This window comes from Limulus polyphemus, unplaced genomic scaffold (assembly GCF_000517525.1).
Source record: "Limulus polyphemus unplaced genomic scaffold, Limulus_polyphemus-2.1.2 Scaffold173, whole genome shotgun sequence".
NCBI classification, from domain to species: Eukaryota; Metazoa; Arthropoda; class Merostomata; order Xiphosura; family Limulidae; genus Limulus; species Limulus polyphemus.
In genome coordinates, this window is record NW_013665783.1 from 533,856 (window position 1) to 557,194 (window position 23,339).

The window sequence follows — 23,339 nt, forward strand, 5'->3', positions numbered from 1 at the left end:
CGATACCAATGGTGGGCAGAGCACAGATAGCCCATTGTGTAGCTTTGTGCTTAATTACAAACAAACAAACGAGGGTTATCCGCTCTAGCCGTCCCTAATTTAGCAATGTAAGACTAGAGGGAAGGCAGCTAGTCATCACCCCCACCGCCAACTCTTGGGCTACTCTTTTACCAACGAATAGTGGGATTGACCGTCACATTATAACGTCCCCATGGCTGACAGAGCGAGCATGTTTGGCGGGACGGGGATTCGAATCCGCAATCCTCATATTGCGAGTCGAGCGCATTTCTATGCTAAGATGTACTCGAAAAACTATAGTAAATTTCTAAATAAATGGAATTACTAAGCTTTTGAAATATGAAACGAAACATGAAAACATGTTAGTCATCAAAACTTTACCATTATCATTATCATGCATTTTTATGTTCCTTAAATGTGTTTAATAATAATTTCATTGTTTCATAACTTGTCCCAGTTAAAAAGGAATGTAGATGATTTACTTTCGGTTAACATACTGTTAATATTTAATTAAAACAGGCTAAAATTGGTTTATCTTGGTTGCTGTATCTATTGGCAAAAGCATGCCGCAACATAACTGGAATTTTTATTTTAAAACTTTAATCTAGTTTGGAAAATTGAAGCATTAATGGTTGTTGTCAAATAGAACCATTTTATCAGACAGGTTTAATGAGTTGGTGCGAAATGTATTCTTGTTTGGCATAGTTCTCTAAAATATTCGTTGACCTTATATATATGTATGTGTATGCATATATACATATAAATAGAATATTTACATGAGACTTGCTTTAAAAGTAATCACTACTTCGTAGATAGCTGAGTATAAAAATCAGAAACGCCTTCTCCAAGTTCCCTCTATAGTGTTCAGATCCTCCCTCTCGTTCTAAGTATTGCACCCACTCCTGTAATTCAATATAAACGGAAAATTAAGGAGTTCATATGTTAAAGTCTGTAAATTTGCAAACGTAAACTTGTTCGTTATTTTCACGTGAATTTAGTAAAAATCATGAATTTCATTATTTAAGAACTAAGTTTACCACTTAGTCCAAATCATGGAAGTTCGTGAACAGTTTAATACAGTCAGCTGTATTTGAAATTGAATTGTTACATCTACTTACACCCTAATATATATATATATACGAAAAATTTGCTGAAAACAACTGCACGAAACTTAAATTGAATTATTAGTCTCATTTTAAATATTTATCTATTAGAATTTTTATACCAAGTTTTAATGGGCAGAGAAAATAACCTACGACGTGGTTGGAGATTTGAAATTGCTTTTTGGCAGCTAATGACATGGATAAGATCGCTCTTCGATACAGACTTTCAGTTACATTGCTTAGTGGCCAATGGAAAGTCAAATTCCTGAATTAACGAACGCCAGTTCAACAGTTATCACAAGCACTAAAAAGAAAATATGGTCAAAGAAGAAAGAAAACGATCTTTCCAACAGCGTATGAAACATTTTCCGGTTTCTTTTGTTCCTTCAAATTGAAGAAACCACTCGTTAAACCGTTTCCTTAAATCGCCTCGTGGCGAATATTTGGTCTTTCAGAAGTACTTTTTAAATTCAGTAAAAAGACAACTTTCACATTCCTAAGATTTAAACTGAAAACAGCTTATTTAACCCTAAATAATGAAAAAAAAAAGGACAGCGTTTGATACAGTGGTACTTGGAGTGAGTAATAAATCCAACGGGGGATTTACTTAACCCAGGATACACCAACCATAATAATTAAGTTATTTGACAGAATATGACTTCTTTTTAGATTGCTTTAGTTTGATGGTTGATAGATGTCATATTTTTCAATTACTAACGTACATAGCATTATTTTAATGGTTGACAGAATATGTCATATTATCTGATTGCTGTTATACAAAGCAGTTTTAATAGTTGAAAGAATACGGCTTCGATTCCTGCCGTTTGATTTCAAAATACAACATATATTTGTGATACTAATCCCGGGAAAGAATTTATTTACATGTTCAATTATATAAGAAATGGGAGGCATTCGTTCAGCTCACTTAAAGCTGTGATCTTGAACAAAAAGTATTCTGAACAGACTAAAATGATTGCCAACTTTTCATACCCACGACCAATTCACCTGCGGGTATCCTTTACAGAACACGTTGCATTTTCCAACTGCTAACATATATATGTGTACAAATCAAAGTCAAAACAATTGTCCATTATCAGCCTTTGTCAATACCGTTAAGTCATAATGGAAAATGTCTGTGGTCATAACTCCCAAAAGCGTTGGGGATATTCCATCTATCAAACAAGATCCAAACGCAGACATTGAACTAGCTAGCAGCCAGTGAGAATCAATTAGGGTTTAAGAGTTAAATGCTTAAACCCACAACGTCTCAACTCCTACTGCCTTTCACTGTCTGCCAGTTGTGGGAAGGCAGTCACCCTTACTCTTTAGACATAAAAAAAAGAACTGAAGTAGAAAAACATTAGTCTATATTTCTACAATTTTAAGACTTACAACTTCAACCCTTTTCAATAAATATTACAAAATGATGTTTTATAAGACAATCATCCAATATTTATATATAAAATTAACAATGTTTCCCCAAAAGGGGGCTGAAGCCAGCCTGGAGGGGTCACCTGTTTTAACTATTCGCACCTCTATACAGTAATGTGTTGTCTGTCCGTCAGTCAGTTGACACTAAAATTACGTCACCCTTAACATTGTAATTTGTACTCTTGTGACGTCATGAATCACGAGAATAATTATGCACTCTGTAGGCTTCAACACAATATAACATGAACTTAAAAAAGCAAGAGATAAAAATATTTGTTACTCTTAATTTTGGTTTTATTAAAAAAAAAACGGAACATTTTCGGAGACTCTGTGGAAGTACAACTACTAGTAGAAATAAACCACCCTATTTATGCTCACAACCTACACCTCTGTGATGATTATTACAAAAAGATGTTCAATGGTGTTAAATAGAAACCAAAACACCCAAAAATTGTTGCAATACTCATTGAAACTCTCACCCTCCTTCGTTTCTTTCAAAAATATTTGTTCAAGTATAAAACGGGTGAACTGAGATTAAAGATAATGTAACTATTATATATATATGCAGACATTAAATATGTTTTTACACTGGTATTTAGTGAATTTGAATTTAGAAATGATTATAAATTGATTAATTATATCATTAAACACTCTAATTAAATATTTCATATCTATTATGGTATATAAACTAGTAAAATCATAAGTAGTAACAGAATTAGCCGCTTTTAAAGAATTCGATATCGTTAAACATTCCAAAACTGGAATATAATTTTAATGCTCCAAAAATGATGATCATTTAGTGACAGTAATTTTATTTGTTCAAATAAAACATTGAGAAGGTTATTAAATACAATAGATACAGATTTAGTAATGGTGTTTATAGAGTCTGTAATAATTCTAAACTTGACAGGCGTTTCATGCAGTTTTGGAATTAAATACAAAAAATTGTCAAGTAAAACAAGTAGAATCTTTATTAATATTCCCTTTTCAATGGCTTTCTTCAAATTAGTGATAACTGTATTTTTATCTGATGTACTTTTGGTAAATATTTTAGATGTATTAATTTCATTAATTAAAAATTTGTGTATCTAATTTTTAACATATAAAACTGAAATTACAACCTGGGGGTAATAATAGATTAGTATTGAATTTTTCTGATTTTAGTTCTAACAATATTAAAATAAATTTCTATGTTATAGTTAGATTAATTATTGTTTTGAACTATTGTTTATAGAATCAATAACAAATAATTTCCATTAAAAACACGGAGAACACTGATGTTTTTTTTTACTAATTTTAATAATATAACCACCAACATTGTTTTCTAGATCCTTTGATATTTCACTTTTTGTCTTTTTTAAAATTCTACATGTAGTATATTGTTTGGGATTATGATCTGGAGTAAACGTTTTGTAATTAGAAATAAAAGGTCCTGTTGGTTTATTGTATTTAGGCCCGGCATGGCCAGGTGGTTAGGGCGCTTGTCTCGCAATCTGCGGGTCGCGGATTCGAATCACCGTCACAACAAACATGCTCGCCCTTTCAGCTGTGGGAGCATTATAATGTGACGGTCAATCCCACTATTCGTTGGTAAAAGAGTAGCCCAAGAGTTGGCGGTGGGAGGTGATGACTAGCTGCCTTCCTTCTAGTCTTACACTGCTACATTAGGGACGGCTAGCGCAGATAGCCATCGTGTAGCTTTGCGCGAAATTCAAAACAAACAATTATTGTATTTAAAACTAACTGTAGGTTGCAATTATTTAATGGGAAATACTTCTTCTTGGACAATTTTACGAATTAAATATGCTAAAGATAAATCATTATATCCTTTTTGTTTAAAATCTGTCACTATATAATCAGTTCCTTTTTTCTTTACTGGAATGTTGATTATAAGAAATCGATTCCACATTAATCAGAATTGAATCCCAAAGAAATATATAATTTACCTTGTAACTGTACCAATAGTGATTTTATAGATTCTTTTCCTAATCACGTTGATTCTCCGTGGCTGCTAACTAGTTCGACATCTGTGTTGGATCATGTCTGATAGGTGGATTATCCCCAATGCTTTTGGGAACTGAGACCGCGGACATTGTCCATTATGATTTAATGGTAATGACAAAGACTGGTAATGGACAAACTTTTTCGTTTTGTTTTAAAGTCTCATTGGAAACGTTTTGGCTTTGATTTGTATTAATTTCATTATTGTTATATAGTGCTAACTTCATCGCCTATTTACAATTAATGTAATTTACAGTATTAGAACCATTGATATATATATATGTTATACATGTATTGACAAGTATGTGTTACGTAGGTGATGTCGGTTGAAAAGATATGTTCTAAAGAAATTCAAGAGTTGTCAAACATATAATAGATTTTACTTCCATAGCTTGGTGATTGTATAAATTACGAGAATTTGAAAGCTTTTGGATTTCGATATGCTGAAATATGTATTGATGGCGAATTGTTGTTTTTCTTCGTCAAGTGCTAGTAAAGATGAAAGGTTATACAATCGACAGAACATTTGGTGTGTTCAAATTATGAATAATTCAGACTTCTGGGAAGCAGCGTCGTTAATATTGTCTAATAATTCAGACTACTGGGAAGCAGCGTCGTTAATATTTTTGAACAATTCAGACTACTGGGAAGCAGCGTCGTTAATATTGTACAAGTACACTAGATACTTGGTCTTTGTTGAATATATATACCCATTTCATATTTCATTATACATTCATTTATATAGACTTACACTTAGAAATAGTGATGATTTCAAGAAAATAAAATGGTATGTCTGTATATAAGTTTCTATCGCAGCGGGCAATGAAGGGTACGAAAATCAATGAAGTAGAACGAATAAAAACATATTTCTCCCTGTCTTTGAGCTAAGGATATCATATCTCACTAAATCATAACAGATCATTTTACTGTATTATTGCTGTTGGTTTAGAAATTATATTTATTTCTTCTTGCAATTATTTAATCATGGGTGAGTTTCATTGATTTAATGTAACTTGTATAGAAGTACAATAAACCATATAATACATTCTGTAATGATGTATTATATTATGTTTGAGGATGTTGAAACCTTCTTGATTGGTAACACGTGTTAATTAAAAGAAAAGCATTTGTCTTATGTACATTCACCTTTACGAGGTCACGTAAAAATTAATAGTCACAGAGTTTCTAAATATATATATATAACGTAATTACAGGGTTATTATACAAAGGTTAAACATCTAAAAATAATGATATCTTAAAACCTACTTTCCTTAGTGGAAAATGTCTCCCCAGGGGCACACTGAGAACCATAATATTTATTCAGCGTTATAAGCCTTCAGACTTACCGCTGAGTCAGTGGAGGACGTAAATATTGCTTCCAATAAATCAGCAATTGAACCTTTTCTAAATGGGGATCATTAGAGTTGTACTTTACATGAACTCAGCAATAAGTATGAAGGCTTATAACGCTAAAAATCGGGTTTCGATACCCGCGGTGGGCACAACATAGATAGCTCATTGTGTAGTTTTGTGTTAAAAAAGCAATGTGTACTAGATGTACTTCCGCAGAATCCCCGAAAGTGTTCTATTTCAAGAGTAAATAAAACCAAAATTAAAAGAAACTAATATTTTTATGTCTCGCTTTTGAAGTTCAAATGTCATGTGAAGATGTCAATAAGATGAATTGTAGCCTTCAGAGTGTATAATTCTTCTCGTCATTCGTGGCATGCGCACGTTTTACTGACGCCGCGACAGTACAAATTGCAACGTTAAGCGTCCCTTATGTGACATCATTTTAGTATCTACTGGCAGACAACACACTACTGTATACTGGTGCGAGTGGTTAAAACAGGTGACCCCTCAAGGCTGCCTTCGGCCCCCTTTCGGGGAAATAAAACAAATAACTTAATTTTACGAGGTCACGTCAAAAATTAATTGTCACAGAGTTTCTAAATCTATATATAACATAATTACAGGGTTATTATACAAAGGTTAAACATTTAAAAATAATAATATCTTAAAATCTGCTTTTCTTAGTGAAAAGTTTTTCCCCGGGGGCACACTAAGAACCATAATATTTATTCAGGAAAGTCTGGACATGATCCAAGGTGTTTTAAAAACTGCAACACCTTATTCTCAATGAACATACTAAGCCTATATCCCTAAATAAGACTACTTTAAGCATTGCATAATTTGGGCAAGATTTATTGAACTTTCTATATCCCCCACATGAAATGAATTTTATTCAAATCACCAAATTGTTTAAAGAGAGAGAAATACGGCTTTAAAAATAACCTGTATCATATCCAAATTGTCCTGCATAATTTCGTACATTACACAGAACGTTTGTTAAACTTAAACTGTATACACAACTCACATCTTCGTATAACATCAGAATATATTATTAAATAACTTGTAACTTTTGTTCGTTTGCTGTTAAGTAAAAAAAAAGCTACAAAGCTAAAATGGGCTACATATATATCTGTGCTTTGTCTATTGCGGCTATCGAAACGCAATTTTTAGCGTTATAAACCCTCAGACATCAGCTGAGCTACGGGGGCAACTCATAAGCATACATGACTTAAGCTTCATTATTCCGTTTTCATAAATTGCGGGTACCTTCCTTATTATACGGATTTCCGTTTTCATAAATTACGGGTGCCTTCCTTATTATACGGATTTCCGTTTTCATAAATTACGAGTACCTTCCTTATTATACGGATTTCCGTTTTCATAAATTGCGGGTACCTTCCTTATTATACGGATTTCCGTTTTCATAAATTACGGGTACCTTCCTTATTATACGGATTTCCGTTTTCATAAATTACGGGTACCTTCCTTATAACACGGAAAATCATCTCACCGCCTTCATTGTAGGCCAGAGGCTTATTTAAAACGTATTATGAAATAAGTTTCTTATTGTTGGTATTAAGTACTAATATTGATGCCACTCAATCAATAACTTCTGTCAGGCAGTCTTAATTTATCCTATGCTTATTTATTCCATCAAGAGAAGAAACAATTTGATCCTGACAGTTATAATTCAACCATAACCACCGCTAATTGAAGAAATAGTTTGAACCTAACAGTTATAATCCTACCAAAACCACCACTAATTGAAGAAATAGTTTGAACCTAACAGTTATAATTCAACCATAACCACCACTAATTGAAGAAATAGTGTGAACCTAACAGTTATAATTCAACCATAAGAAATAGTTTGAATCTAACATTTATAATTCAACCATAACCACCGCTAATTGAAGAAATAGTTTGAACCTAACAGTTATAATTCAACCATAACCATCGCTAATTGAAGAAATAGTTTGAACCTAACAGTTATAATTCAACCATAACTACCACTAATTGAAGAAATAGTTTGAACCTAACATTTATAATTCAACCATAACCACTGCTAATTGAAGAAATAGTTTGAACCTAACAGGTATAATTCAGTCAAAACCACTACTAAGCGAATAGATAGTTTAAACCTGACTGATATAATCCAACCAAAACTATTAAAAATCTAGAATAATTTCTAACAGATTCATTGCTAACTAAAGTAAAATTTTGTTTTTTTTATAAGCATATTTTTTTTTATAAACATATTTTTTTTCTTTCATCAATAACGGCATTTTAATACTTTGCGAATTGTATATTTTACCCTTATTTGGTTTGCTTCGCTGTTTTTACCTACCAATATTGTAAGCATAACATAGTAAGAAATTTTAAACTCCTGTGTACTTAGACGTACAAAAAAACAACAACAACAAACAAACTGGAACAGACTTAAAAACGAGAAGGTTGAATGAAAGTGACAATAAACCTCTTATGTTCATTACAATTAAAAATATAAAAAATGCGATTCATACGAAGTTACTTTTATTAACATTTTTCTTACGTGCTTCCATGGGTTTGTTTATTTAATTGATTCCGTAGGTAATCAGAGAATTTAGTGTTCGGACTGTAGAAGGTTGTTTGAGTGTTTTCCTAATTTAGGATTACACATATCTGAGGAAGTGTAATCTTCAACATATTTCGGTTGAGTGTTTTATTTGAGGAAGTGTAATCTTCAACATCTTTCGGCTGAGTGTTTTATTTGAGGAAGTGTAATCTTCAAAATCTTTCGATTGAGTGCTATATTTGAGGAAGTGTAATCTTCAACATCTTTCGGTTGAGTGTTTTATTTGAGGAAGTGTAATATCTTTCGTATAGATGTAGACTTTTCCTATTAATATCATCTGGCATTTTTTTTTTTCGTTGTTAGCTCACTTTTGTCTCATTCAGGTTTTCGCTAAAGCAGGTCTTCAAATAGTCTTTAATCAAAATCCCAGCCTTTCATCTTTTGTGTTTTAGTCTTCTGGTAGACAATGAACCTTTAACTATATGATTTGCCGATTCCAATGAATGTGTTTAGATCTTAAAAAGATCATCTACGCATAACTTCTGCGCAGTGTCAGAAAATATAAAGTTGTTAGAAGAAGTATTTAACGAGTATTTATGAAAACGAAATGTGAAATATTTATAACCAATGTTTAAATGTTTTCCGTTGTATTTCAATAGTGACGTTAGAAGTAATACTTTATTTACGTATCCGCGTAATGCAGTGGGAAGTTACAGCCCCCAGCAAAGACATATGTTGAGATTCGAAAGCAATCTCCCTGTGTTATTCTTTGGGGATTCTAAAGATACAGTTTAGGTTTAATCTAACGCTTTCCAGTTATAAGTGGACACACACACACACGCTCTTGTCAATTAATGTCTTAGATTGATAAGTTATGTTTGAGCAAAGGGCCTTCTAGGTAATGACTTGTGACAGACAGATTTCAAATGCTGCTTTTACATGATTTGATTTTAAATCCGTAATGGACTAATTAGGAGGAATACGATAAGAAAATTCGCAGTTAAATGTAATTCTCCTCACTTATTTCAAAACATTAATAATGTAGTTAATGAGTTAAATGTAATTCTCGTCACTTGTTTCCAAACACTAATAATGGAGTTAATGAGTTAAATGTAATTCTCGTCACTTGTTTCCAAACACTAATAATGGAGTTAATGAGTTAAATGTAATTCTCGTCACTTGTTTCCAAACACTAACAATGGAGTTAATGAGTTAAATGTATTTTTCCTCACTTGTTTACAAAAATTAATAATAGAGTTAATGATAAGTTTTAGAGAGTGAATATTAAGGTCAAGTTTCACCCATTGTTTATACGAGAAACTCCTTGTTAAAACTCCCAACACACGGTTCAAACAAAAAATATGTATCTACTGAATTTTGTAAAAGAGGGCGCCATCTCTACACAGTTTAATCAACTAGCAGAGATATATAGTGATTTTTATATTTTATACTTTTTTATTATTCCTTCAGCTATCGCATTGTTAAAGAAACAGGAAACACCATGAGAATATACATATTTATAGCCTTGTTTTGCAGTACGTTTAATAACGGATATATATTTCTTTTATAGCACAAAATGAGTAAATACTGAGAAGTAGAAATCAAAGTTAAACTTGATTTTGACAATATCGTGAGTTCACAAGAAAATTTAATCTTAGTTTATTAAATAGAATAAAATTTGCATATTTTTAGATTATATTTATAGTTTAGATGAATGAGTGAAGTATGAACGAAGGGGATTTGGGGTAATGACCTGTGGAAGACAAAAGACCCTGCTGAACTTGATGTCCCCTAGTGGTTAGTGTACCGGACTGTCAATCGAAGGATCCAAGATTCGAGAAGCGATGCCACTGAACATGTCCACACTTTCAGGCTGTTGGCACGTTATAAGTGACAGTCAATCCTTTTATTTCTGAACAAAGCTTTTTTGGCAGCAGGTGCTACTGACTACACGGACGCTTTTTCTCTGGTCAGTAGTTCAAAATTAGAGACGGCTTATACTTAAAACAAGGTGTCATTGAGGTTGAAAATTCTAATCCCTATCCCTGTTAGATATATACACTCTTACTAATGTTCTGCTGGTGTTAATATGTGTTTCAATTTCACTTCCCAGGTACGAGTAATATACTATATACCAAAATAACACTTCTATACATACATACTGACATGGAAGGTTCATCCTACAGCAATCAACTTCAAGGTCACTCAACGAACCATCTTTCTGCGGGGTCTAACTGGAATCACTTGGGATTTGAATCTGTCTCTTCTATTCTCTTCTTATTAGGCGTTCGTCCTTGTATTATCTACGGTCACAGCTATCCGATTCATACTCCTTGAAAGGTGTTTTGTCCAGTTGAATATCTTTTCAACATGTATGAAATGTCTCTTCCAGAACGTGATCCAGGACAGGATGAATCCCTAATGAAAAATTAACTTTCATATACTTATACTGCCTGGAGATGTCTTTATTTTCTAACCCTCTTCCGGCCCTCCATCTCATAGGACTGGAATGAAATGAAATTGGGGAAGAACAAAAAAGAATAATCTCTTGTCTCTCATCGTCTAGTACAAGTGATTGGTTCTGCTACTGACGGAAAACTTTATTGAGCAGTTATCTTTGGAAGATAAAAGATAGATCTAAAATGTTATTTTTACATTCATCTGATTTCCAGTTGCAATGGATAAATTAAAAGGAATGTGGAAACAAAAAACATATGCAGTTAATTTGTTTATATAATATACTAGGGATACGTGTCTTATAATCTATAATAATTCAAAGTAGATAAACTTAAGGCGAAGGAAATAGATCAAAATGTTGTTATTTTGAAATGCAGTGTTGCTAGATTGCAGTTTTAATAGAAAACAATCCCATTTAATGGGATATTGACGTGTTAAATAAATCGAATATAAGTAATTTAAAACATATCAGCACATTCCCCCCTCTTTTGTATATTAAATGATATTAATTGAAATTATTTTATTGAATATGAATAGTATTTCAATAAAGTCACGTTATTATTATTATTATCATATTATTGTTATTTCAAACCGTTCTGTGGCGCTGCAGTAGTTTTTTGTTCGGAATTGTACCACTAGAAACTTAACCTAAAACGTTAGGCTGGAAGAATCTCCGATGAAACATTGGATGTGAAATAAAAGCATTACCTTTTCTGGTTTAGGTCGTTTAGATTCATAGTTCATTAAGTCGAGTGTAGATAATTAAGGAACTGAAATTTTCAACTTCAACAGCACTTACATGCACATGGGCTAAATGACCAATTTTAGGATTCAGGTATAGCCATTCTTAACTTTGAACTATTGACTAGAGGGAATGCAGATAGCCAACAGCACTCTCTACCACAAGGACTTTGTTCAGCTTTTTGGACTGTTTGTTTGTTCTCTGAATTTTGCGCAAAGTTACTCGAGGGCTATCTGTACTAGTCTAATTTAGAAGTGATAGACTAGAGGAGAGGCAATTAGCCAACACCGCCACCTTGTGGGATACTATAATAGGATAGTGGGCTTGACCGTCACATATAACGTCCCCACGGCTGAAAAGGCAAGCATGTTCGATGATGGTATTCAAAACGGCGTCCTGCAGATTGCGAGTCCAGTGCACTAACCACCAAGGCAGGCCAGGCCCTTTTTTGGGCTGAATAACAGGATTTACTGTCATTTCTATAACATGCTCACAGCTAACATGCGTATCATGTTTGGGACCTTTCGATTTTGGGCCCAACCTGCTAAGTACTTAGTCATGTCTATGTAACCATGCAGAAATAACACTGGTGCAACAGTTTAGTACAGAGAAAGATATAACGTTGTATATAAGGATAAGTTGCACGCAACCACCAACAGATATATAAACCTAATTCTGTATGTCATAAGCTATAACGTAATACGTCTAACTCTCTTTGTGGTTTTCTCGTGGAATTTTTATGCAAACTGTTGAATTTTCGAACATAAATATTCTTTAGTTGTTAAAATATAAGGAATATATCGAGTTTCTTGGAGTGTACGCCAACGTGGACCCTTATTTCAAAAACTGAAACAAAATTTAATAGAAAAGACAATGAGAGTAATTATATCATACTTGTCAGAGAAGAAGAGAATTTTAAACATGAGCGATGAGAGAAGCATAACTGTAAATAATCTTTAGTATTATAGAACACGGGGGATACATGTTCGTATATTCTAAAACACAGGGGATACATGTTCATATATTCTATACTATTACCCATTTAGAGTAAACGGCACTAGTCTTTAGTGTTGTAAAACACAGGGGATACATGCTCGTATATTCTAAAACACAGGGGATACATGTTCGTATATTCTAAAACACGGGGAATACATGTTCGTATATTCTAAAACACGGGGGATACATGTTCGTATATTCTATACTATTACCCATTTAGAGTAAACGGCACTAGTCTTTAGTGTTGTAGAACACAGGGGATACATGTTCGTATATTCTATACTATTACCCATTTAGAGTAAACGGCACTAGTCTTTAGTGTTGTAGAACACAGGGGATACATGCTCGTATATTCTAAAACACAGGGGATACATGTTCGTATATTCTAAAACACAGGGATACATGTTCGTATATTCTATACTATAACCCATTTAGAGTAAACGGCACTAGTATTTAGTGTTGTAGAATACTGCGGACACATGTTGTTCACATATTCTATACCATGTTTTTATTTCCATATTACAGAACAAAGGTAAAAACTTTCCGATAAGTCATTTAACCTGATAACGTCGTAACGCTTAGTCTTCCAGTAAAAATATCGTTAATAGCGAGAGTACTCAACTGAATTAGTACATTATATTCTCTGTAGAAGACACCGATAACCTAATCTAATGAGTTTGTAACTTTACACCGAAAAACTAATACAAAAAAATACATGTATTCTATTCATAAGTTTGAGTTTTTTTGTGTATTGCTTTATAACATTATGGATTTATTTCTTATATAGAATTGACTTCATTAATTTATAACTTACTTTTTGTAGTTTCGATATATACATAAAAAAGCCCCCCAGTGGCACAGCGGTATGTCTGCGGACTTACAAAGCTAGAAACCAGGTTTCGATACCCGTGATGGGCAGAGTACAGATAGCCCATTGTGTAGCTTTGTGCATAATTACAAACAACATAAAAAAAAATCCATTACAGTTTAAAATCACAGTGAAAGGAGACTGTATATTTGGTATTTTCCTGTAATAAGTTTAGATGGAGAACAATATAGTTGTTAATGTTCCCGACTGTGGATCTGAGTTTCGCGTCCCTTTACTAAAAACATAGTTGACTAATTACCTTCCTTTTAGTCAATCAGATCAAAATTACGGAGGCTGTACGTGAATAGCCAATGAAATGTACCGTGGAAAATTATTTAAGTTTTATAAATTAATGTTTATCTCATATTCCTTGATAGACCAAGTAGTTAATGAGGCGGTAATAAATTATTAATGACCAATATAGATTTTTATCAATATTATTATTTTATCTTCTGAACTACCAGTTATTTCTGTCACACAAGAAATCTATGGGGAAAGATAAAAAATATACAAAGCTCCAACTGTACATTCAGAACTTTGTACAAATAGTTTAATAGTATTCTCTATGTCAAAACGTTTTTCATCATGTGTTTTATATCTGTTTTTTATCCCTATGCATAACTGTGATTATTTTAAAAAGCGTCAAAAATTACAGTTAAAAAACAAAATTATTTTAAAGCACTTATAAATTTTATTTCTCAGCCACTTCTAGAAATTGAAACGAACGTTGTTAGTTTCAATTTCGTCGTTTGTTTTCAGTAGTATATAATTATTTCTCCCTTATTCCAAACATAAGTACTAGATGGCAGCACTAACTACGTATTGCTTTCAACTTTTTATAAAATAAAATTATGATTTATTTTGTTACAACAAAATTAAATAAAATATTTTTTGATACTTCTAAAAATATAAAGCATTATAGTGAAAGTAATTAAAAGTTTTACTTCTTTCATAACTTAAAAAAAAACATTATTACACAGTATTGTACGATATTGTTTTGTTGACTACACATTTTGTACCTGTAGTTGCAGAAGTAGGCTTAACCAAAATATTGGTCCAAGAAAAGAACACGTTGCAATAAAACTTGAGTTCATTAAAAACACGAGATGACCCAGTATAGAACAGTATTGTGGTTTGTATTATTTGTATCAAAATTTTTTGCAAAAGGGCTAATTTCTAAGTTCATTATTTCAGTCAGTTCGATCCTATTTATAAAGTAAAACACACAAATAACAACAACATTTACTGGAAAGATTTAAGGTATTATAAAAAAAAATGCTTCATGTATGTGAGCAATACCACGAAACTTACTCCTGAATGTTGTGAACTTAAAATATTTTTCACATTATTTAACGAATTTGAATATAGTAATGTGAATCGCACAAGAAACTTGCTTTAACAGTTTCTGTAAAATGTTAAATGAGAGAAAACAGAACCCTTAAGTTTAAGTTATAATACTTGTTTAGTCTTACCAGATAAAACATTGGGCTTATTCCTAATACAGTTTACACAATACTTCCGTTACGAACTTGATCAACGGGTGTGGAAAGCACTTGGAAAATGTGTCCTTTAAAGCCTTTAATTGTGAATGCTCGAGTAAAGACGAATATATATATATATACTGCTCTACATTACAGCCATAAACCCTGCGTTGATAGAGAAAGATTTACGTGAACATTATCGAGCTGAAAATGGTGATAATTAAACGAGAGATACGTTTATTGTTTGTGAATTTAGAACTTGGCGTGAGAAGGAGGGATTATACGGTACACAGTTTCAAACTATTTACATGAAAATCTCATCTACAGAATACAGACTTGACGAGTTAGAGGAAGGTGGGGCAAGATGGCCGTCAATGCGGTTTTTCACCATTTAAGATGAGGGTAACGAAGTAAAAAAATTTTTTTATTTATTAGCAACCGAATTAGATCTATAAATAAAAAACAACACTATATTTTATGGTTACTATGTGGATGTAGTGGCTTATAATGTTTTTTTTTTGTTTTTTTCAAATTAGGCCTAAGCACAAATAAGAAAAGTTGTTAGACATTCTTTTCGATTTCACAGCAACGCCATTTGAGATTTAATTTGGGCTAAGATAATTCTTACAGAGGCTCTCTCGGAATTTTAACAATTTGTGAGTGAAAGTATAAAAGGAGGTATAAGAATATATCAGATACACTATATCTGCTATATGCAGTGTCGATCTGGTCTTTCGCACAGTACCAAGGTTCATCTGGGCGGGTGGGGTGCGACACACACACAGTAGTGGTTGAGACAATAGCTCATGAATTTTTCCGAAGAGAAAATATAACAATGGCCAGGAATTAGACAGTACTGTGGAGTTACAGAACACAGTAAAATATGTGAATTGGAATTAGACAATACTGTGGAGTTACAGAACACAGTACAATATGTGGCCTGGTGTTAAACAGTACTGTATTGTTACAGCATACAGTACAATATGTGAACTGCAATTAGACAGTACTGTAGAGTTACAGCATGCAGTACAATATGTGAACTGGAATTAAATAGTACTGTAGAGTTACAGTACACAGTACAATATGTGAACTGCAATTAGACAGTACTGTAGAGTTACAGCACAATATGTGGCATGGAGTTAAACAGTACAGTACAGTTACAGCACAAATACAATATGTGGCCTGGAGTAAAACAGTAAAGTACAGTTACAGCACAAAGTACAATATATGGTCTGGAATTAGATTAGACAGTACTGTAGAGTTACAGTACACAGTATAAAGGCGTAAAACTGCTATGTTATTGTCAGGATCCTTTAATCTTCAAGAGGTGGGGTGGAGGCAGTTATCCCTGACTCCCTCCACAATTAGCGTTCCTGGATTTAGGTCAGGTTTGAGTTCAAATATAGTAAGTGTTTCTTTATGTATTGTTCAAGTTTACCGACGGAAAGATGCAAAGAATCAGTCACTATACTCAAACGTATTTTTGGTTGTTTTTGTTTCTTCACTTTATTACTATTAATCCAGTATAAATTGGATGTCGTATTAATCTTACATAATCTTGATTCTTTATGTAATAAAGACATTGCAATAAATAAATCTGAAAGTTCATTGAGATTCATATCACTTAAAGGTTTAGTAAATTAATAAAGAATATACAAAATACTAGGAAATGAAAACGAAAATATTAATGTGGATGTTTTGTTCTTTTTAGAAAATCATTTCGTCATTTTTTACAAAAGAATTTTTGTTGTTGTTTGTAATCAAGCACAAAGCTACACAATGGGCTATCTGTGCTCTGCCCACCACGGATATCGAAACCCGGATTCTAGCGTTGTAAGTCGGCAGACATGCCGCTGTGCCACTGGGGGGCAAATATGATTTTTTTTTTAATTCCTGTAAACTCCCAGTGGAGCATAGGGCCGCGACAACAACTCACCAACGGAAGGTGTTGATGCAGTTACTTGTTGCACGTTGGTTTTTACGGGGTGGAGTTGCTAGACCCGCGCCCAACCCTACCCCTTTCTCATCCTCGATTTGGGACCAGGCAAAGGCGGAGGTTGGCATGTTTGGTGTGACCCGCGACCCTCAGATTACGAGTCGAGCGCCCTAGCCACCTGGCCATGCCGGGCCTACAAAAATATGATATTTAACATTACTTGTTAAATTTGTTAAATATTATAGTTAACATTCAACTTCGAACCTACGCATTTTCCTACCTTTGAAAATGAAACATTCAACTAAATATTATATAAACATAAACTTTAAAAACGTATTTATAAATAGCCCTACTACTTGCGTTAAAACCTAGCCTGAACTAGTCCTTGAACTGTCCTAGAAACTACTATTAAAACTTGTTCTAACTTCAAAAATATCCCTACAACTAGCGTTAAAACCTTACCATGATCCAGTCTTCTGTTAAAACTAATATTGGATTAATTGTTCATTGTTATCTTACACAACGACGCAGTCTAGAAATGTGACAATGAAAGTTATCAACAATAACAGTATTAGTTAATCTCGAAAACTGAAGTTTATAATTTAATTCATTAAGACGCCGTTAATTTCCTCAATAGATTTTGGGCTGGGCATGATCCAGTGGTTAGCGTGCCCGGCATACGAATCTGAGAATTCAAGGCTCTCGTAGCCCATTGCCACAAAAACGCACTTCTCACTTTGGAGCCATAGATAAGCTATTAAAAGACGATCAAACCCAATGTTCGGTCAGACAATAATAGCCCAAGAGGTGGCGGTGGGTGCTGTTAATCAACTGTCTTTCCTTTAGTTATCAGTTCAAAGTCAAGTACGATTATTTGCACATAACCTTTTGTGTAGTTTGGCGCGAACGATCTGAAACAAACAAAATCTGAACCTTTTTCATTTTGAAAAGTGTCCCAGACATACCCTGTACCACTTGGGAGGCTTTTGTCAGACATAACGGACAAACTAACACTTATTATCATTTTCTATGACTTTCCGCTGAGCCATGGGGCGTATTTATAAAAAAGTTCAAAGAAGTTAGCAAGTCGAAAACAATCTAGGCCGAAAATATCTATCATGGGACCGGAAATAGGAGATTATTTGTTTGTTTGTGCTTTTATGACAACAGTTAGTTTCTATTTCTTAATTAAAAACTTAACTTTCTTCCATGTGGGAGGCTCGCAATAGATATTAAATCTGATAGAGGACAATGCGAGTCCTACTTTGGCGATCCCCCCCCCCCTCCACTCGAGACGTGATGTGTTTTGTTTGTGAAAAGCTCCATTTTTTCTTCAAACAAGACTCACTTGAAAAAAAGTAGTCCCATCCTATTGTTAAAAGCGACTGTTTTTTTATTTAATACATAAATAGCCCCCCAATGGCACAGTGGTATGTCCGCGGACTTACAACGCTAGAATCCGGGTTTCGATACCAGTGGTGGGCAGAGCACAGATAGCCCTTGTGTAGCTTTGTGCATAATTTAAAAAAAACCATAAATATATGATTTGCCAACAGTTTTAAGAATTGCAAGATTTATAAAGCTGTATAGTAAGATAGAAGAAAGTTGTCTAAAATAATACGAAAAATAGTAAGATAGTACAAAGTTGTATATCATTCTACTAAAATAGTAAGATAGAATTATTTTATGTGTAAGAATATAGAATATTAAAATAGTAGGATAGAACAAAGATGTGTGTAGGATGGTAAAAATTGTAAGATAGAACGAAGATATGTGTAGGATGGTGAATATTGTAAGACAGAACAAAGATGTGTGTAGGATGGTGAAAATTGTAAGACAGAACAAAGATGTGTGTAGGATGGTGAAAATTGTAAGATAGAACAAAGATGTGTGTAGGATGGTAAAAATTGTAAGACAGAATAAAGATATGCGTAGGATGGTGTAATTTGTAAGATAGAACAAAAATGTGTGTAGGATGGTGAAAATTGTAAGATAGAACAAAGATGTGTGTAGGATGGTAAAAATTGTAAGACAGAACAAAGATGTGTGTAGGATGGTAAAAATTGTAAGACAGAACAAAGATGTGTGTAGGATGGTGAAAATTGTAAGAAAGGACAAGGATGTGTGTAGGATGGTGAAAGTAGTAAGACAGGACAAATATGTGTGTAGGATGGTGAAAGTAGTAAGACAGGACAAATATGTGTGTAGGATGGTGAAAATTTTAAGACAGAACAAAGATGTGTGTAGGATGGTGAAAATTTTAAGACAGAACAAAGATGTGTGTAGGATGGTGAAAATTTTAAGACATAACAAAGATGTGTGTAGGATGGTGTAATTGTTAAGATAGAACAAAGATGTGTGTAGGATGGTGAAAGTAGTAAGACAGGACAAATATGTGTGTAGGATGGTGAAAATTTTAAGACAGAACAAAGATGTGTGTAGGATGGTGAAAATTTTAAGACAGAACAAATATGTGTGTAGGATGGTGAAAATTCTAAGACAGGACAAAGATCTTGCTCTGCCATCGTTTCTAAAGCTGTTTCTTACGTCAAGGATGCAACCCACTTGACAGCCTTCCCTCTTTGAAAGGACGAGCATGTTTGGTGGGACTGGGATTCGTACCCGCGACCCTCAGATTGCGAGTCGAGCGCCGTATCCACCAGGCCATGCCGGGCCCTAAGATGTGTGTAGGATGGTGAAAATTTTAAGACAGGACAAAGATGTGTGTAGGATGGTGAAAAGAAACTCAAGTGGAATGTTCCCAATAGTGAACCGCCAAGCAAGGATTAATTTTCTAAATGTATTCAAGAACCTGAGTAAACATTACTTGTGGCATCATAAGATTGTTAGCTGATGTAATTATCTTATATTTTCTCCCTTGTGGGTCTATAAAAAAACTCTAACTAAATTATCCTATAATAAATGAAGTCTCTGAGCTTCACTTAACCGTAGCGAATTTCTTTAATTGAACAATGTATTCGAGTTTCCATTTATTTTACTCCGTAGAACTTCAACACTATAAATCACAAGATTTACTCTGTTACCTCGAGCAGAATATGAAAAAATTAAAAGTTAAGAAAGAAAACACTGATTTGACAACCCTTTTGAATAATAAATAAAACAAGCATTTAAGAGCGAGTCTTCTTGTGGTTTGATTAGTTCCGAATGTATACATAATGAAGTCCTGCCGGTGACAAGACCAAAAGATGAAAACCTAGTAAAAGATGGATATTAAACTTAGAACTTAGAAGATGTAAAGAATCCCTCTCTCTCTGTTAATACATTTAAATTATTCAACGAAGATTAGTAGAGAACTTTTCATTATTCTGAGAAACCAATTGAAAGATGTGTCTGCAGAGAGAAAAGTGGATGTATGTATAGCATAGGGATTTCAGTTCTATTTTACATACGAAAGGATGCAATTGAGGACGAGGCTGAGATAGTGAAATGAAGGAAAACGCTTTTACGAAGAGCTAAACTTTTCGTTTCCAATTTGTTTTCTTAACGTTCTCATCGAACAGCTTTCTGGTCATTTTTATCTCTTAACAATTCTACCTCTCATTATCTGCGTTTCGTTTTTTGAAAAATTAGAATGCTTAATATTTGTGAAATCCTAATCATCCCATTACGATTTAGAAGAACAAAGACTTAGTTACATTACTGTGTAAAAAAAAATGCATAAAAGGAACACGTAACAGTGAGCCTGTTACCTTCTATGTAGGAATAAAAAAAAACCAGACGGAAACAGAACTTCGTATCATCTATGAAACGTCTTTTATAAGTAATCCTTCTCAGTTTAATTTTGGAAACAGTTTACGGTCATCCTTTTCTTTGTGTGTTACTTTAACTGTGAAGGAAAAACAAAACACAATATATTCCCCGTTTGTTTTCACTTTTGTAACCACGTTGCATAAATCCACGGTTAAAATTAGTAAGGATAGACATTTAATGAAATTTCGACGAAGCTAATCTTAAAAAACACAAGTAACGGGAAATTCGTTTTTTTTTCTTTTTTAGTTTTCATCTTACATAAAGATATACCTTCTCCAGGAATAATTTAATGAATAATTTGAATATAAGAATTTTCAAGGAAATTTACTAATTAATGCATTGTTTCCATAATCCTTTATTTAGTAATTAGCTAAATAGGCCTAACTTGTGAGGTGTTCTTGGGATAAAGGCCGAAAACACCGCTACCAGCGAGGATACCTAAATGATGACCTTAGGCAGTATGGTCATAGAGGCTATTTATGGTTTGCCTCTCACTCATTATTAAGACTAATTATAGTTAAATGTAATTTTTATGAAAGATTTTAAGCAACTCTTCTAATTGCATATATGAAGAACGTTACGTTAACAGAGTAATGTAAAAATAGGAAGGAAAGAACTCGAGACTAATAGCCTAAAATTACTGCGGTACTTCTAAAAAAAAAGGCCAGAAAAAAAAATCAGACACTTTTATAGTGGCTCAAATTGCTTATTAATTCACAGATAAAAACTTATGTGATTATTTGTTGCAATTCGTTTTAGTTTGTGATGAAAATCTAAAGGAATTTGAATTAAGTTTCGCCAAAGGCCAACACCGCACGCTTTCAGCAACTGAGTGATGTTTTTATTTAATTATTTGGTTGGGGTTCACTGCTTTACATTTGCAATGAAAGCACAGATGTAGCCAAGGTTATGTGATGTTGATTATACATGAAATGTACTCTTTGGTTGAATAAATGAGTCTTAAATTTACAAGACTCAAAATGTGTTGGATTAAAATATATTCGAATGAAATAAATTACATAACTGATTATTTCTATCTGGAAGATACTGATAGACAGAATTAATTTTGTTGACTTAGCTCATCTTAGTCAGACATATGATGAAGAATTAATTAATCAATAAATATTTATTCTAGGTTTGAAATTAGTATATAAAGAAATGTTAGTGTTTATTATTATAAATATATTTCATAGAAACGGATGTTGTGAACAGTATAAAGAAAACTAAGATAAGCTTTAACTTTTAATTTTTTACATTTTATTTTGGTCTGGTATACCCTGGTGGTTCTGTTTTGAAATATCACATGCTTTAATATGTTAATAATTTAGTTTCAACAACAGAAAATTATATATTGTCATCAAGTACCATTGTGTTGAAATCTTAATTGAATGCAGCTCTGACTACAATAAATAAATAAAAAGAAATGGCACTTCTACAAAAGCTTAAGAATGTGCTTATCTTAACAATAATAGTAGTCTGTACAAACTTCAGCCATAAAGGGCTGTGTAGTTGATTAACGTGTGGTTATAGCTTGTGATCCTTATAATAGAATAACTAAAATCAGACCTTTATAATCAAATGAAAATAATGAAATTAACAATGATATTTTCTTTAAAGAAAAAGCCAAACTAACAATGTTAAATTATACTTTGTTAAAGAGAAATAAAGAATTCAACTTTTAACGAAAATCAAGAATTTAGCTAAAACGACTTGTTATAGCCGTTTTTAAATCCCATAAGCTAGAGTATTGACCCGGCATGGCCAGGTGGTTAGGGCGCTCGACTCGCAATCTGTGGGTCGCTGGTTCGAATCCCCGTCACACCAAACATGCTCGCCCTTTCAGTCGTGGGAGCGTTATAATGTGACGGTCAATCCCACTATTCGTTGGTAAAAGAGTAGCCTAAGAGTTGGCGGTGGATGGTGTTGACTAGCTGCCTTTCCTCTAGTCTCTCACAGCTAAAGTAGGGACGGCTAGCGCAGATAGCCCTCATGTAGCTTTACCCGAAATCCATAACAAACAAAACAAACAAATCCAAAGTATTATAAAAGCTGAGACATCACTGATTTACATAGGCATCGGATATTAATGATTGAATGAAAATATGCGAAAGGTCAAGAACTGAGCCCACGATTTACCGCTGAATAGATTTTGCACTATAAAAATGAAAATCGGTTTCGATGTTTGATTAAGCGCTTGTTTGTTTGTCGTGAATTTCGTGCAAAGCTACACGAGGGTTATCAGGGGCTAGCCGTCCCTAATTTAGCAATGTAAGACTAGAAGGAAGGCAGCTAGTCATCACCACCCACCGCTAGCTCTTGGGATACTCTTTTAACAAAGAATAGTGGGATTGAACGTCACATTATAACGCCCCCACGGCCGAAAGGGCGAGCATGTTGGGAGGACGGGGATTCGAACCCGCGACCCGCAGATTGCGAGTCGAGCGCCCTAACCACCCTGATCAAGTGCAGCTGTATAGGTGATGGATGTTGTCAGGCCTGCCGACAGGGGGGGCAACTGCCCTGGGGCCCGGACGAATGAAACCTGGTTATGCCGTAAAGCCCACAAAGCATCTTTAGGCTATATCTTCATTTAATAATAAAAAACATAGTTTTTTACTTTTCTTTACATAT